Source organism: Parasteatoda tepidariorum, chromosome 9, assembly GCF_982258835.1.
Source record: "Parasteatoda tepidariorum strain Cologne lab strain chromosome 9, Ptep-v5.0, whole genome shotgun sequence".
Taxonomy (NCBI): Eukaryota; Metazoa; Arthropoda; class Arachnida; order Araneae; family Theridiidae; genus Parasteatoda; species Parasteatoda tepidariorum.
The window spans coordinates 58,404,397-58,410,556 of NC_141763.1; the positions used below are offsets into that span (position 1 = coordinate 58,404,397).

General features: G+C 29.4%; 1 long non-coding RNA gene across 1 annotated transcript; it reads right to left on the bottom strand.

Annotated features, from left to right (window-relative positions):
• Window positions 1-2,216: 2,216 nt before the first annotated feature.
• On the bottom strand, window positions 2,217-4,138 carry LOC147804079 (uncharacterized). Its single transcript, XR_015429249.1, has 2 exons — window positions 3,892-4,138; window positions 2,217-3,840 (listed from the first exon to the last, which is right to left on the bottom strand). It is a non-coding gene; the product is annotated as an uncharacterized LOC147804079 (long non-coding RNA).
• Between the last annotated feature and the right edge of the window lie 2,022 nt (window positions 4,139-6,160).

Sequence of the window (6,160 nt, forward strand, 5' to 3'; positions counted from 1 at the left end):
TGTAAAAACTACTATTCACTTTTTAAGTTTTTTTTAAACAAATTTTTCATAAAGAAACTAATTTAATCAAATGCACCAAGTGATTTATGCTAAGGCGCTATATCATTTTACGAATTTATTAGTATTGATTAGCTTATTCTTAAAAAAAAAATACTCTTAATAGAAGTTTTGAAAAAATGGAATAAAATGCTATGTTCATTTTAGTAAACACGCATTTTGTACTGAGCCCATAATGAATTATGAATCGGCGCATTGTTTGTTTAGTACATATTTTGTATTACGTGAACAATTTTTATTTAACTAATTTATAGCAAAATATAAAAAAAATTTTAGAAATAAATTTTAAAGAAAAAACAACAGCATTTTTATATGTTTACCAAAAATAACACAGTATGCTTTTTGCTTTTCAAAAAAAAAAAAAAAAAAAATATTGAATTTTAATCATGAAAGATAATTTTTATCCCTAATAATGTCACGCTGGTGTCTATGATTGATTTGCTTGCTACAATTGATGGAAGTAAGGATACATCATGAACATTTTTCATTTAGGTATATAATGCATGAAAGAGATTCAACCACGTTTTTAATATCCATGGCAAAAATTGTCATCTGGTAATACAGGGTGTTTATAAAGTCCCGGACCCATTTTGATGTTTAAAAACTCATAAAATAATAAAGATAGATTAAAATTAATAACATAAATGGTTAGATAGACTCAAAAAGTTTCATGACCCTTGTCAATGAACTTCCACGTGTGCCCCCTTCGTCGCACGGAGAATATCAAGTCGATAGTCAATTTCACAACAGGTAGCGGCAAGAATGTCGGTATCCACAGAGGCTATTGTGGTTGTAATTCTAGCATTTAGGTCATCAATGTTCGACACGATCCTCCTGTAATCATTGTCCTTTATAAATCCCCAAAGAAAAAAGTCCAGCGGCGTTATATCAGGTGATCTGGATGGCCAAGGAATTGGACCTCCTCGCCCAATCCATCTTCATGGAAAATGGTCATTCAAAGAGCTACGAGCGATGATACCCCAATGAGGTGGTGCACCATCTTGTTGCAAAAAGACATGTGACTGAAGCTCTTCTAGTTATGGAAATACGAAGTTTTCCAACATGTCTAAGTATACGACTGATGAGACCGTCTTTGCTCTAAAAAAGAAACGCCCAATGACTCGGTCGTGCATTAGTCCACACTACACATTAACCTTTGGGGAATCCCTTTGTGTCTCACGGTATTCATGGGGGTTTTCAGATCCCCATATGCGCACATTATGGCGATTAACAATGCCAGAAACATGAAAGGATGCTTCGTCGGAGAATATTATGCGCTTCAGAAAATCAGCATCTTCTATCCTTCTTATATCCATATCTGTTGCAAACGCCGTCCTCCTAGGCCTATCGTTGAACAATTTGAACTTTGTATGCATGCAGTCTTAATTGTTTCTTAATAACCTTATACACCGTCGAAATTGGCATATCCAATTCTCTTGCTGCTGATCTCACAGATCTTCTAAGATTGTCTAAAAATGTCTGTCTGGCGCGCTCAACGTCAAAATCACTTGTGCAGGGACGTCCGGAACGTTTCTTACCTGCGATACTTCCAGTTTCTGGAGAATTATCTTTCTGCTTTTGGATGGAGGATCTTTTTGGTAAATTCTCCTGCAATTTCTCTGTGCCTGCACTATCGATTTCGTTTCTATGAACCACCATAAAATCTGTGCTTTCTCTTGAGGTGCATGCATTCTCCTTAATATCCGCTCGAATAAAACATCACATAGAAAAGTACTACATAGAAGCACATCAAAAGTAAACATAACATTGCAATAGTTGCCAAAAACAAAAGAGAGAAAAATGCAATTAATAAGCAGACGATATTTAGAAAAGTACAGATATTTAGACTGGAAAATGAAATTATCTGAAATTAACCACACGCGCAGACGATATTTACAAAAGTAAAGATATGCAAACCTGAAAAGGAAAATATATGAGTTATTCCATCAATAAATGCCATAAGTTTGTTTATATCTTCATTATTTTGTGAGTTATTAAACATCAAAATGGGTCCGGAATTTATAAACACCCTATATGTTTTGCAATATGTTGGAAAAGTTGAAAATGACATGCATATTTTTTCCCAAATAAGTAGCCCCCCATTCTAAACTACCACTTGTACTTCAAAAAAAAAAGTAGCATACAAAAAAAAAGCAGAATTTAAAAATATTGAGTGCTTTATTTATCTCATCACAGAGAAAATTAACATCAAGTGAAATGACAGCCAACACCAGAATGATACAGATTTTTTTTTTATAAGGATTTTTCATGCTTTATGAGTAGAACAAATAAGCCATATACACTAGCAACACAACCAAATAACAATAGAATGCATATTCTCTATGAATTATATTATACAAAATATATATCACTTCTCTAGTACAACATTAAGTTCTAAGTATGCATTTGCTGATTGGTATGTAACAAAATGAACAATACAAGATTAATTCATTTATGCATGATTGAACAGTAAAAATGAAACGAAATTGGCACGATTCATTTAATTACCCTTTAGATACAATGAAGGCATTGTCTTTGCATTTAACATAAAATATAATGTATTGTTTAATGGAACCAACATTTAATATCTGTAAAAAAATATTTAAAAAATAAAAATAAAATATATTTAATTCAAAAACATTTTCCTCGTCTAACTCCCAGAAATACTTTGGGCAGGGAACTAATAGCAAATTTTGATATAATCCCTTAGTCATCTTTAAATATAGAGAGTTTGGAGCAACATGATAGTCCACATTTTTTTGCAAAAATGACTAATTTAGACTGAAGTTTTCCTTAGTATTTTTTCCAGATTTACGAATTTTTAGAATTTTTCCCAAGACAACAGCTCAATGCACAGACATATCTTATAGCATACCAAAAACACTCTCCTAAACAATTTAAAAATGTGGCTCATTATATTGCCCCAAAATTGCATTATCTTAAAAAATTACCACCCCAACACAAAAATGTGTATTTTTTTTTAGCTACTCTTGAAACATGGACATTCTAATCTAATTTTATACAATTTGATTGAAAATATTTACTACTATAAACACATTATAACAAGTATAGGTTCTAATTGTAAAATAATCAAGAAAATGTCAGCAAAATTTTATTAAAAAAATTATAATAGAAGACAATGTCAAAAATATGCATCATAGTAAGAAACCTTAAAATATCTCATCTATGTGCAAAAGCTTTCACAAAAACAGACTGGACTATACTTTAAGACTTTCTTTACAGAAAGATCAGATTATAAATTTTTTATTCATAAAAAATTTTTTGAATCATCTTAATTTGAAATTAAATTTTTTTTAAACAGGACTTCAGAGCTTGACCGAGATTGTCTGCAAGTTTCAAAAAAAAAAAAAAAAAAGCAGTAAAGAAGCGTGAGCGCGAAAATTCAACAACCAAATTGCATCAATGTTCCAATAAACATACATATATTTCAACTTAATATTTCTCCATTTATTATGTTGAGAGAAAGAATAAAAGTTTAGCAGGGTAATTTGTTGGATAGATCAAATTAACTTTTAAATCAGTTAAGTTTTCTTTGTGATCTTAATTTATAGTGAATATTAGCAGAATACAGCAGACTGCTACAATTGAATATTGCACTGATTGAAATAATGAATTCAACCTTTACCCATAAACAATTATAAAAATAAGGTTTTATTTGTTTAAAAGTTATTTAATAAAAGAATAAGATTTCTGAAAAACTGCTTTAAAATAAACTTTAACTTATGTTGTCAGAACTGGGTTCACACAGGATTTAGTTTCAATCTGTGTTGTCAAAACTAAATTTCAGAAAACAGCTTTAAATTTAGTTCCAACCTGTGCTGTCAAAAATTGATTTAAACAAGTATATCAATTACCAGGAAGTAAAAAATTTAAATTAGCACATAAAACTGCATTCTTAAAACCAGCTTTCTTCAAAAATTGAAAATACTAAGGAATAAGAATAAAAATTAAATATTTTTGCAGGTGTGAAATTGAAATAACTTCTTAATTAATTTTCTGATTTACTTAACCCACTAGGCATGTAAAATTTTAATGATCTAGTACTAGTAGTGTTAATGTAATACCTAGCTTTGCATATTTAAAGAAAAACATAAGAAACTAGGTTAAAGGTACAGTTTAAGAAAGCTGTTCCAAAATTAGTAACTACTAAGAAATAATTCAAAACTCTCACTCATACTTTTAAGTTAAAACTAGCAAGCAATGTATTATTGCTTGAGATTAACATAGTTCATTATTTTAAATGTTTGAACAACCACCAATCTTATTTCCCTTCAATAAAAGGCAATTATATGTAGCTGCAAGCACTTAAATTACAAAAGCTAACTTTCTTTAATTTCAATTTGAATAGTTTATTCAAGAATTAGATGAGAAATTTAAGTTGGCATATAATAGATTTCAATAATATTTTCATTAATGTAATAGATATTAATGTGATTAATTTCAATATAAAAGTATCTCAATGATTCTAGCAACTAGTCTATTAATTGATGCTAAATAGAAGAAGCAACTGGAAGAGCTTAAATTCAAAAAAGGCAAAGTTCATTTTTTATAATTTTTAGAAAAACATGCATTTATTAATTTTACAGAAATAAACAGAGTACTGATTCATAAAAATAAATATTTAGTACATGACATGAAATTTCATTTCTAAAAGTATTAACCAGAAAAAAATTTTTGCCTGCCACTATTATAACACTAACAGATGAAGCACAAAAAAAATTTTTGCGTCTAAAACTATAAAAGAATGCAAAAACTGAAAAATGATGACACATTTATGACAAAATAATAAAAATATAAATTAAAACTAAGATTCCCCAAAGGACTGTGTCATTCACACATTATTAAAACTCAATAAAATAAGAAAAACTTCAGAAAGTTTAAATAATCGAAATACCATCTGGCAATTGCAACCCTAGTCTCTAACTCTGCAACTCAAAAATTTGCCAAATTGTGTACCTTACTCACTAGCCCTAAATATATGGGTCACCAATAGCAAGCTGGTGCAAAAATTCTGTGTCCTGATTTTTGTATATAGTAAAATTTCATAAAGTTGGAATAATAATTAAAAAAATAATAATAAAATGTAAACTAACTTTTTGTTACATTTGCCATATCCTCCGGAGAACCCTATTGCATTCTACAGGATGCTTTTTTGAAAATTTTATCTTATGTTTATTTAGTGCTTACCTCTTAAAAATGCAATTGGTTTAATCTTCAAAGACCAGAGTTTTGAAGCTAAGAAGAAAAAAAATGTCAAAAAATTTGAATTAGTTAAGAATTGTACAATTCAGCATATACATAATATTTCATTCTTATTCTGATGTTTGAGTTAAATGTACAGCAATGCATTTGAGTTAGTTAAGAATTGTACAATTCAGCATATACATAATATTTTATTCTTATTCTGATGTTTGAGTTAAATGTACAGCAATGCAAAGCATCAATTTACGTTTCAGCTAGTTTTTTTATCCACTCAGTTGAGTAAATTTAACAATTAAATATTATCAAGTAAAATACAATCTCAACCATTGTTGGCAGTCTCAAGAGTATACAGGCTTTTTGAAGTTGAAAAACCCCATCAGGGCCAATTACTGAAATAAATTTAAAATTCAAAACTAGACTTGGACTAAAAAAAATTGATTGGACCAATACCGCAGCTAAGAAAAACAAAAAAAAATATTAAATATTTTTTTGGTCAGAAATTAAATGAATAAAAACCAATATAATGGACAAGTAGCTAGCGTCCATATACAGATAACTGGGCCAGTAGACTTTATCTTCCCTACAGCATTCAAGTTTATATGTGTGTAGTTATACTCATCCTATAAATGGGTTGAGGTCAAGTCATAGTACTTTGACGTGGGTTAAAAGCTAACATATTTATCGAAACCAAACTGCAAGATTTAGCAAAGAGGATGAAAGCAATGGCATGTGGTTAATGAAATCCATATGCCCAGTTTGAAAAATAAAATGAAAAAAGTTTTGTGGACACATTAAGAAAAGTATTTAACTCCAGTGTTATTTACCAAATTATTCTGACTAAGCCACTTTTGAATTTAAATACATACTTTGAACTAACAAT